A 13076-nucleotide genomic window follows, 5' to 3' on the forward strand; every position below is an offset into this window, starting at 1 on the left:
CATTTTGCAAGTATGTATGTCTTTTATATTGTAATTTCTACTCTAGTTATGTGCTTCTAATCTTTTTCATAAGATTATTAAGATCATGATGAAGCAACTTGTAACTAGGTAATATTTATGTTGTATGTTGATTTCCCTTGTAATGCAACAAAGTCTATGGATTTTTCTTCTTCATATATTTCTTTCATCTTAAATATCTTGTATTTTAGATTGTTAGAACATATTTACACTTTGTTCTTCATTAGTGCATAAACATAATATTCTTTGTGTAAGGTGTGTCATTAAATTGTACACATCCATGCTTAGAACAAAAATATTATGTTTTGCCTTATAAATAATGTTCATTGATTTATTTGTTATTTCATTAGATTGATTTACACTAAATGCTTTGAAATTATAATTTTGAAAAGTGAAGAAAAATCCTATCTTTTTATAAGAAATTTGTGTTTAAAATTATAAATCTTTTTGGAAAATGATAGTTTAAATTATTTTAACTATCACTAAAACTTGGGAATCAATATACTAATAAATATTATTAAACTTACATTTTGTGGATTCTAGTATCTTAATAATCTTTTCTTTTAACACTTATTGTCAAATCATTATTGGTTTATTTTCATTCTCTTAATTAGCTTTATTTTTCAATCTTTTATTTTATGTTCATAATATTAAAACTCATCAATCTTTGGAACTAGGTTAGAATTTATTACTTTTGATTTAAAATAGTTTTCTTTTTTATTTTAGACAACTCCTTTGGGTTCGACCTCGTACTTACACGAAAACTATTCTATAAATACGATTCGTGCGCTTGCGAGTATAAATATTTAAACATACCCGTTTTGGGTCCATCAGTTACATTTGTCAAAATGCTGTTGGAAGAAGGTTTATAGCTCGGAATGTTGTTTTCAATGAGACTCAATTCTCATTTCCACCTGCTCAAAATATACCCCAGGTACAAGATTCCAATTATACTTCTTTTCCATCTGCACAATTCTTTACTAGCTCAGTGAATATAAATACTAATACCAGTACTTCTGATCCTTTGACTGAGGATTTGTCCCCAACCGTATCATCTGGTTCCAATCCTTCAGAGCCTCCTGTTTTGGCATCTACTCCTCCACCAACTAATCAACATGATGATATTGTTACTACATCTGACTCTCCTGTTCAAGCTCCTGACAGAAGTGTCCCTGGTGCCACTGTATCTACTGTTGTCTCATTTAGTGACACTGTACCATCTCCTCTAGCTCAAGTTGTTACAAGAACTCACTCTATGACAACTCGGTCTCAAAAGGGTATCTATAAACCAAAAGCATATTTGGCAACAAAGCATTAGCTGCCTGAAATCCTTACTGCCTACTGAACCTTCCTCTACCAAGGCTGCCCTTCAAGATCCTAGATGGTATGCTTCCATGAAAGCTGAATTTGATGCTCTACAACAGCAAGACATCTGGACTTTAGTTCCATATTCTCCTGATATGAACATTATACCAACTAAATGGGTGTTTAGAGTGAAATTGAAATCTGATGGGTCTCTTGACAAGTTAAGTCTCAGCTTGTAGCCAAAGGGTATTTACAAACGCCTGGAATTGATTATGAAGACACGTTTAGTCCAGTTGTTAAGCCAGCAACGGTTAGAACAGTTCTTACACTAGCTGTGTCATATGCCTGGGATGTCAAGCAACTTGATGTAAGTAATGCCTTTTTGAATGGCACTCTCAATGAGCTAGTCTATTTACAGCAGCCTACAGGTTTTATTGACTCCTCAAAACCCAATCATGTTTGTAGATTAAACAAGGCATTATATGGATTGAAACAGGCACCTAGAGCATGGAATGAAAAACTCAAAACTACTCTGTTTCAGTGGGGCTTTAAGCAATCTCGGTCAGATACTTCTTTGTTCATTTTTGGCTCAGGACCGAATCTTATTTTGCTACTAGTCTATGTTGATGATTTTCTCATTACTGGCCCTAACAACACTCTTATTTAGCAGCTTATTTCTGATCTAAACTCTCAGTTTTACCTCAAGGACTTGGGAGCTGTTCACTACTTCCTTGGTGTTGAAATTTTCAGAAATATTATAGGAATGTACTTGTCTCAATCCAAGTACATTACTGATCTTTTGCTTAGGCTACATATGGAAGGTGCCAAACCAAGCTCTAGCCCTACTAGCTCTGCTCACAAGTTATCCTTAGCTAAGGTGGAACCATTTAATGACATTCATCTATATCGTAGTACACTTGGAGCTCTTCAGTACCTAACTCTTACTAGGCCTGATGTTGCGTTTATTATTAATAAACTGAGCCAATTCATCCATGCCCCAACAACAGTTCATTGGGAAGCAACTAAACGGTTGTTGAGGTATCTAAAAGGTACTTTATCAGAAGGATTGCTTCTAAAGCCTGCTCTTACAATGTCTTTATATGGCTATTCAGATGCGGCCTAGGCTAGTTCCCTAGATGACAGAAGGTCAACTGGAGGATATGTGATGTTTTTAGAGGACAATTTGGTATCTTGGTCAGCTAAGAAGCAACAAGTCGTAGCAAGGTCTAATACTGAGAGTGAGTTTCAAGCCTTGGCTAATGCTGCATCTGAGATTAAATGGCTTGTTTCCTTGTTGACTGAACTTCAGGTTCATCTTTGTGATACTCCGATTCTTTGGGTTGACAACCAAGGTGCTGCTGCCCTTGCAGCCAATCCTGTTTTTCATGCAAGATGTAAGCACATCGAAATTGACATGCATTTTGTTCATGACCAAATTCTTGCCAGGCAGCTTCATGTTCGATATGTTCCCTCACAAGATCAAGTTGCTCATGTGCTCACCAAACCTTTACCTATTGACAAATTTCAGTATTTGAAATCCAAACTCAAAGTAGTTTCCACTCCCTTTCGTTTGAAGGGGGATGATAACTAAATTGTTTTCAGTTAGTATTAGTTAGTAGTTATATGTTAGTTGTTGTGCAATCAGTTTAAGTGTTAGAGTTAGTTAGCATTGATTCTCTGAATTGTAACAGAATGCTCTTGTACCATTTTTAACAACTATAAATAAAGATCTTGATCACTGATAATGATCAAGCTTTCATTGCATCTTTCATTGAAGTTTTTCTAAAACTCTCTGTAATTGCGTAAAGTTCTTTAATGTGGAGCATACACATATGAATCCAAGCCCTAGTAAGAGCCACTTACATAGGTCACAAAGAAGAATAACCCCTACTCAAGCATCTGAAATTGAATTGGCTGAGAATTCAAGAATTGCTCCTAAAGCTAGTATGGAACTAATGATTAGGCGAGCTAGTGGACATGCAAATCTTGGATTTATTTTGGAAGATTGTAGAATTATATACGCACCAAAAGAATAATTCAAATGCGTGCAGGAGATACAGGTGGTGTTCTTGAATATGTTCAACAGATGAAGTCAAAAGATCCTAGTTTTTTATGCTTTACAAGTGGACAATGATGATTTGTTAACGAATATTTTTTGGGCAGATGCATGCATGATGGCATTATATCATAACTTTGGTGATGTTTTTTGCTTTGACACAACCTAAAAAATCATGATTGACGCCCTTTTTCTATGTTCGTTGGGGTAAATCATCATAAACAAACCACTATATTTGGGGTTGCATTGTTATATGATGAAACTATTGTAACCTTTATGAGGTTATTTGATACTTTTGTAGCAGCAATGTCAGGGAAAAAACCAAAAACTGTAACGACCCAAAATCGCTAATAAGGCTTAAGCGGGCCTTGATTAGTGTGCTAGGAGGGCATTAATGGAGTAATTGTGATTTAAATGAGTAATTATATGTTTAGTAATGTTTATATAATAATTTATGATATTATGTGTTAATGTGATATGAAATAAATATGTGATATATGTGAGAACCACATTATTATGTGGACAAGTTCGCAGAGCACGACTCAAGACAATTCTAGGGTCAGATAGTGGGAAAAGTCACAACGAGACTTAAGATAAGACGTTGGATAAGTCAGGGGTATTTTTAGATAGCGGGTAGCGATTTGGACTATCGAGTCATGAAAATAAATATATGGAGATATATTCGAGGTTAGGATGGCTAGGCGGGAATATTGGGGGATTTTACCATTTTGGCCTCGGGGACAGTTCCGGCACCCCGATCCTCGGGATTAACTTAATGAGTGAAATAGACATAAGGAAGCCTTTAGAAAATACAAACCGACTAAAACTTTGACCTCAGCTCTCTCTGACTCTCAAGGAAAACAAAGGGAAGGAAAAACACAGAGAACTTAAGGGGAACAAGCTGGAATTTCTGAGATTTGTGGTGAGGATTTGGAGGTTTAGCTCAGGATCAAGAACTAAAACAGGGATTAAGGTAAGCATCTAATCTTCTTTTCTGTGGTTGAATTCTGAGTTCTAATTGGGTTTTGGTCAAGTTTTGAAGCAAACATGGTTTTGATGTCTTAAGGCAGAATTAAGGAGGAAACTTGGAGACTTAGCTTGGCTTGGCTTTGGCTTGGTGAGGTGATTCAGCAGAAGAGGTAAGTTTCAACTCATGGTTTAGAGGTCTTAAATTGGGTTTGAATGGCTGGTTTGAGTGTTTATAGCTCTTGAGTTTCAGAAATTGAAAAGAGAAGATTAGTGTGTGCTAGGCTGTGTTTTCTGTGGAATTATGTTGTTTAGATCATGCTAAAGGAGTTGGGATTAATTGGTTAGGAGTTGGGGAGTTTTGGGATGGTTTAAGGTGAGGTTTCAGGCTTAGAAATGGTGGGTTTTCTGGGCACGAAGGGGAGGGTCATGGCTCTGTTCTAGAGCGCTGCGGCCCTAGGATGAAAAAGAGCCAAGAAGGCTCGGCCATGGGAGGGCGCCGCGGCGCCCAAAGCAAGGGCCGTGGCGCGTGTGTGGTTTGGTTCAGCATGGATGTGGTTCTGTTTTGAGGCTAGGGTCGCGGCTAGGCTTCGGGGGCCGCAGCCCTTGGTTGCACACATGAGTTTTGAGGGTTTTAGGCACGGGAAAGTGGTCTAGTGTGCTCGGGTTTGGTTTCACCACCATGCTTGGTGGAATTTGGAATCCCGGGAGTTAGTTTTGTAACTGGAAACCTATATTGGAGTATTAATGGAACCCTATACTTTGGTTGTGACTAGGTGATAAAGGCTTAGGCTCGGGAACGGATCGTGCTTAAGAGGCGTTGCTCGTAATTCAATAACTGCACAGACTAAAGGTAAGAAAACTGCACCTGGTTGAATATATGTGACGGGACTAAGGGCTCCCTATTGTAAATGCTTGAAAAGATGGTATTACGCTATGCAAGCCATTTAGTGAACCAACAGCCTAAGGGTGCCAAGGGTTTCACTAGCGCACAGGGTGCGGCTCGGCCACTGGTAGCCGAGGACAGCTTATTATGCACTGAGCTCGGTTTAAGCGGGCCGGAGTCAGTGGGTTAAATAGAGGGTGCGGCCTAAGTCGTCGGCCCTGAATATTATGTGATATGAGTGTTATATGTGATAGAATGTATCTTGAATCAGATTATATGCGCTGAATATCTGTTGGGGATTATCTGATGGGAATACATGCATAATGAATTAATTGTCTGTTTTCATTGATTGAGTTGTTTAAAATGTTTTCTTGTTGGGCCTTGGCTCACGAGTGCTACGTGGTGCAGGTAAAGGCAAGGGCAAATCAGACCAGCCTTGATTGGAGAGCTCAGCAAGCGGAATGTACATAGCTAGGTGCTCGGCCGCCACAGTTGAGGTCTGGGCAAGGACATGAAACCTGAAGACTGTCTGTTTTGCCTTAGTATGGCTAGTGAATACTCATGTATTTTTGGGAGTCTGTAAACTTATTTTAACTCTACTTTCTTATGGGATCCCGTGTTTATTACAGTTTAAATATATGAAATGAGTCTTTTGAGACCAAAACCTTTTTAACCCTAGCTCTTACATGTTTAGTGACACGTTTTTAAAATGCTGACTTGATTAGCGAGTCTTGCACCTTTATAAGTACACAGTGTAACGGTCTTGGCTATCCAGGGCGTTACAAAAACTATTCTTACTGATCAAGATACAGCAATGGCAAAGTCATTAAGATCCCAATGGCCAGAGACTTATCATCGCCTATGCATTTGGCATATGCATCAAAACGCAGCAAAACTCATGAGTAGTGTTTTTGAAAGAGTTCGTGAATTTGCTACAAATTTTGGAAATTGAATATATGAATATGATGAAGAATGTGAATTCATTGAGGCTTGGGGGAACATGCTTGGGAAATATAATCTTGAAAATAATGATTGGTTGGCAAAACAGTTCGAGTTGAAGGAGAAGTGGGCACTTGTATGTGGAAGAGAGACTTTTTGTGCAAATTTGACTACTACTCAACGAAGTGAATGCATGAATAATGTACTTAAAAAGTATGTTAGCTATCAACACACTTTGTTTCATTTTTTCAAACATTTTTAGAAGTTGATCGATGATCGTCGTTGTGAAGAGTTAAAAGCAGACTTTAGAGTAAGTCAACGCAATTTAGCACCATCTCTCCCAATTGAAATTTTGAATCATGCAGCATATGTGTATACCCCTACAGTGTTGAGAATGTTTGAGGTTGAGTTTTCAAAGGCTTATAACTGTGCTATGGAACTTTGTACTGAGCTAAGAGCAATGGCAGAGTATAAGCTTACTCCTAATGGTAAGTATTTTCACCACACAGTTAAATATGACTCATCAATTAATGTAGCGATATGTAGTTGCAAGAAGTTTGAGTTTGCAGGAATATTGTGATCACATATTCTTAAAGTATTTTCCTTTCATAATGTTGTAAAAATACCTTCTCAATACATTTTAAAGAGGTGGACAAAGCATGCGAAGATGGGAGCCACAGGTAGTACATCTGAGAATAAATAGGGAGATGATCCTAAAGCATTTTTGGCAATGCGTTATCAAGACTTGTCCAGATCTTACACTCATATTGTAACAAGAGCATCAGAAACTGAAAAAGCCTATAAAGTTGCTAGAGATGGCTTTAAAAGACCTTGGGATGATGTTGATGAATGTTTGAGAGAAGAAAGAGTTGAAAGTAAAGAGGAGAGTCATACTACCTTTGGGATTGATACAACAGTAAAAGGTATAAAAACAAATAATAAGAGAATTTGTGGTAGCTCTTCATGTCCAACGAATTCTCTTGAGAAGATGTGTAAGAAAACCAAAGTTTCCAAAAAATAATCGTCTACAAAACATGTACTTATTCTTGATTTGTTTTCTCTTTATGTTTTCAATTATATAATTTTACAATATTAAAATTTACATATTTTATCTTATAGGTGTCAACAGACTTTAACAACAATGATCAAGTCAATAACAATATGCCACCTTCTCAACCAGATTTGTCATTCTCCACAACTTTATTTAATCTTAACCATCTAATATATTATATTTTTTTATTAACTTATTTTATCAAGAGTTATGTCTATATATAGATAATATTGTATTTTATTTTCTATAGATTGGTATGACACCTGAAAATTCAAGTATAAAAACAAGCCTGACTGAATTACTCTTACAGGTATATTGACTTTCATTAATAATCATAAATGATGTATATTTTTTAATTGTTACTTGTAAAATTATAATTATGCATATACAGGCTGGGTCTACATCTCTTGGATTTGAAGGTAGACAATTTTTCAAGAATATATAAGGATTTAGCTTGGTGGAGTTGGCTATTTTTGAAGCCTAAAATTGGTTGACATATTCGAAATTTAATTTATAATTGTGATTATGTTAGATACTTATTAAATTCGGAGTGCTAGATTTTTTATGATTACATTTTAACTTTTATAAGAATGTTGAGAGCAATAATATTCATATGGTTTTCTATTTTTTTTTATTATCAAAATCATTAATAATTTTTTATAACGAGTGTGATTGCCCATTTTTACACTACAAGAAATTCGACATTTACCTACCAATATTAATTGTTGGTAAAGATAGCGTATTGGTAGGTAAATCATTTTACCTAAATATTTTGACTAATATTGTATTGGTAGGTAATAATTAGTCGAGAAAAGTACTTTTACCTACAATTAACATATCAGTAGGTAAAATGAATTGGGTCCCACATATATGAGTTGGTGCTGGTGACTCAGTGTGTGACATAGCGTTTGACATGGACTATGACGTGGTGAGCCATGTAGGATGAAACATGGCACATTCTCATTTGTCCATGTGACATCTTTCCACTAAGCCACTTGTCATGTTCTCATTGGGTCATGTGGCACGTGCTCATTAGGCCACATGGCATATTCTCATTGGTCTACATAATTTTTTTTATGAATTGAATACTTGAATTGTTGTAGTAAGGTATCAATTTTTTTATTTTTGTTTACAATATTAATAATTTTAAAATTTTCATAAAATCTAACAATATAAATAAAAATAACTATATAAACTATACATTACTTAAATTTGAAATTTAATAAAATTGCAAGTTTAAAGTCAAAATACAAAGTTACAATAATATAAATTCTCAAATTAAAAATAAATAGTATAATAAATCATTGTGAATACAATAAATCTCTCTAATTCTCAACATCAAATCAAACGTCTCATTTTCTTTTCCTTTGACAGTGTAACCAGTTTTGGTTCTATTTCTTTGTATTCTTTCTTTCTCTTTCTTCATGTTCTTAGTCTTCTGTACTATAACTTTTGCACCTTTTCTCCAACTGCACAAACTAAAAACCAAGTCCCAATTAGAGAATGGTCTTCACTTGCAAAAGGAAATCAAATAACTTACTTGTCAATAAGAAAGGAACTTCCCAATCTTCATCATGATAAGCAACATATATAGGATCTAATAAAGAATTGAAGAGAAATAAATATTTTAGCATAATAGGAACCAGTGAAATAAAGCCTTGTATGAATATGTATATATTTGAACATCTGATAAAAAAAAAACATAATACCTTTGAATGATTGATGGTTTCGAATCAGAGTAAAGAGTTCGATTGGATGCTTGAGGCATAGGTGAAGAGTTTAATTTTAACACAATAAATATCCTCAATTTATTCATCATAAGGATTTTAGAAAATATATGACTTATTATTATGGGCATTTATGATACTTGATATACCAGCATATATTAAAAACAAATATATGAGCACATCAAGTCTCATAATCACCAACATAAAATAAGTACACATAGGCGGACACATCAACATTTTTTAGCATATATTAAAAACAAATATATGAGCACATCAAGTCTCATAATCACCAACATAAAATAAGTGCACATAGGCGGACACATCAACATTTCTTTAAATAAAAAATTAAAATAAAATTAAAGGGAAAAGAGAGCTCCAAATGTTGAAAATTTTCCCTACAATAAATGTGTAGGTAAATCTTTTCTCTACCAATGTCTATTGGTAGCTAAATATAAATCTAAAATATTTTAACAATTACTAATTTTTACCTACTAATAGGTTGTTCCATTAAATATTGGTAGGTAAAAATCACATGTGCCTACCAATAAATATAAGTAGGTAAGAAATTAGTCGGTAAAGACCATATTTCTTGTAGTGTTATTACATTTCTTTCAAGTACACAAAAAGTTTCAAATAAGAAAGAAACATTATGAAAGTAGTAACTTTTCATATACAATTGCATTTTCATGATGTCTAGTTAAACTAGTTTGGACGGTGCAATGGAGGCTTAATTTTTCCCACATACCACTTTATCTGTATATATATATACATAATATATATTATATGGAATTCCACTATTACAAAAAATGTTTTTCTCTGCAGTTTTTTTACTTTATACACTGCGGTTTTGGGGAGTATTTTAAAGCGCAGTGTATTCGACCGCAGAGAAAAGTGCTGCGAAAACCGCGAATAAGAGCCACATATTTTTCTGCAGTTGTGTTGAAAAAATAGCGGAGAAATATTACTTTTCTCTGCGGTTATGTTAAATAAACCGCAGAGAAAGAACACATTTCTCCGCGGTTTTTTCAACACAACCGCAGAGAAAGGTTTTCTTTCTCCGCGGTTTCTTTAATTCAACCACAGAGAAAGATTTTTTTTTTTTAAAAAATAATTTTAATTACTAATTAAATATATTTTCAATAATTCAATTATGTATAATTTTTTTCAATAATTCAATTCCGGTTATATACAATTATTTTCAATTATTCAATTCTGATTATATATTTTTTCAATATTATATAATAATAACCTAATTTAATAAATTATTATGTAATTAAAAAATTCATTGTGTAAATAATAATAAAAAATTGTAAAAACTCATATTATAATATACAAAATTAAGTAAAATACAATACATTTTGAAGATATAACATAATTAATATTAACATTATTAAAATACAAATAAATTACGTAAATAATATAAAAAATACCCAAAATCTAAAATATTAAAAAAAATCAAGTTTTAGTGATCAATACTTATTTTGAACAATAAAATTGTCTTCTAATCTTCTACAAACGTTCAAAAACGTTATAAAAAAGCTTGAAAACCACCCTATAAACATACATTAAAATCCCAATAAGCTCACTCTATATTTCTTTATTTTTGCCCTAAAACTTCAAAATAAACCAATATTATGTATATTTACATGATTTAAAGCGTTAATATGCAAGAAAATGACAAAAAAAAAAACAATGAAAAATAGTGAAAATTGACTTTACCGTGGCTGGGGACAAAGGTTGCGTAATTCCTTTTTTCGCCTCTGTGAAATGAAAAATGAAGAGGGAAATGAGGCTCGGGTTCATCTTTAAATGATTTTATGAAATCTCAGAGAATTTTAGAAAAAATTCAATGAAAATGCAATGAAAAGCTTGACCATAATGAATGATCAAGAACTTTATTTATAGAGGTTAAGAATGGTAGAGAAGCAATCTGTTACAATGAAGAGTATTAACTGCTAACTAATTCTTACACTTAACTGATTGTACAAAACTAACATATAACCACTAACTAATACTAACTGAAAAATAGTATTAGTTATTATCCCCCTTCAAACGAAAGGGAGTGGAAACTACTTTGAGTTTGGACTTCAAATACTGAAATCTGTCAATTGGTAAAGGCTTGGTGAGCACATCAGATACTTGATCTAGTGAGGGTACATAGCGAACATAAAGCTGCCTGACAAGAATTTGGTCACGAATAAAATGCATGTCAATTTTGATGTGCTTACATCTTGCATGAAAAACTAGATTGGTTGCAAGAGTAGCAACACCTTTGTTGTCAACCCAAAGAACCAGAGTGTCACAAAGATGAACCTGAAGTTCAGTTAACAAGGAAACAAGCCACTTAATCTCGAATGCAACATTAGCCAAGGCTTGAAACTCACTCTCTGTACTGGACCTGGCTACTACTTGTTGCTTCTTAGCTGACCAAGATACCAAATTGTCCCCTAAAAACATCACATATCCTCCAGTGGACCTTCTGTCATCTAGGAAACTAGCCCAGTCTGCATCCAAATAGCCATATAAAGACATTGTAAGAGCAGGCTTTAGAAGCAATCCTTCTGAGAGAGTACCTTTTAGATACCTCAACGAGCGTTTAGTTGCTTCCCAATGAACTGTTGTAGGTGCATGGATGAATTGGCTCAGTTTATTAATAATAAACACAACATCAAGCCTAGTAAGAGTTAGGTATTGGAGAGCTCCAAGGGTAGTGCGATATAGATGAATTTTAGTAAATGGTGCTCCCTCGGCTAAGGATAACTTGTGAGCAGAGCTAGTAGGGCTAGATCTTGGTTTGGCACCTTCCATATGTAGCTTAAGCGATCAATAATGTACTTGGATTGAGACAAGTACATTCCTATAGAATTTTTGGAAATTTCAACTCCAAGGAAGTAGTGAACAGCTCCCAAGTCCTTGAGGTGAAACTGAGAGTTGAGATCTGTACGCCCTGATTTTCCCACGGGCTGATTAGCGAGCTGAGGTATGGCCTAATCATGATTACCATGTGGACATCCCCAAGACCGGAGCTGCCATCATACGATCCTACCTCCTTAGCTCGAGGTAACCTAAGGGTTCGCCAAGATTACTTGAGGACTGAGTCTGGACTCTGAGTGCTGCAGGTCGAGGGAAGCATCCAACTCATGGTGCGAGCTGGAGTTTGAGGTTGTGACCTTTTGTAAAGTCTACCACGCAAGATAAACGTGCATATATCAGATATCGCGTGTCTGATATGTCCTTGACTTCTCGGACACGCAGCAGGAACGTGCGTATTCAGACACCCACGACTGGGTTGGGCTGTGCGGCCCATTATCCCCTTACCTATTGATTTGACCACACTAATGTGTCAAGTTTAGGAATTAATCATGAATGTCACAGAGTCGACATGATAGGTAAGAAGGTCACGGGATGATCTTCTTACCAACTCCCAGGTGCCTTCTCCTATAAATATGGAGACATTGGGAATTAATAGGGGTTGGATTCTATATTGTAAGAAATACCTTGTAATCAAATACCCAGTATACAGCAATAATACTGACTAGTGGAGTAGAAGGATTTTAACATTTGAACCACTTAAAAAACGTATTTTGAGTCACCATTTCATTTCTAAGATCATTTATCTATTTCGGTTCAACCTAATCACTAATCCCCTTTCTCTTCTTTTCTTAATTACCTATTGGCGAAGAACCGCGTCAACAATTTGGTGCTTTCATTGAGAGCAAGTTCGATTAGTGCTGTCGCAAACATCCAACTATGGTGACTACTCGATCCAGGCACGGTTACGAGACAGAACAGCATGATGGGCAGGAGGCTCATCATATTGCCATCCCTGGTGAACAAATTCCTGAAGTCCAGCAGCGGCCAGGAAAACAGCCAGCGGGCCAAGACGACACTGGAAGTCCGGCGCCCCGGTCACCTAATCCGAACCCATGTTATTACACTGCGGTGGAGATGGAGAATGCTTAGCTGAGGAGCCAGCTAGCAATAGCTAACTAGCAGATCAAGGATGTGCTGACCCGACTACCCCCTCTCACAACCGACGCTAACGTCGGAGAGAGGCAAGGCGAGGCTCCTAAGTCTCGCCGGGGTAATCAGTCCAGTCATAGCCGCTCAGATAGACTTCCGACAGCC

This window comes from Humulus lupulus, chromosome 6 (genome assembly GCF_963169125.1).
Source record: "Humulus lupulus chromosome 6, drHumLupu1.1, whole genome shotgun sequence".
NCBI lineage: Eukaryota > Viridiplantae > Streptophyta > Magnoliopsida > Rosales > Cannabaceae > Humulus > Humulus lupulus.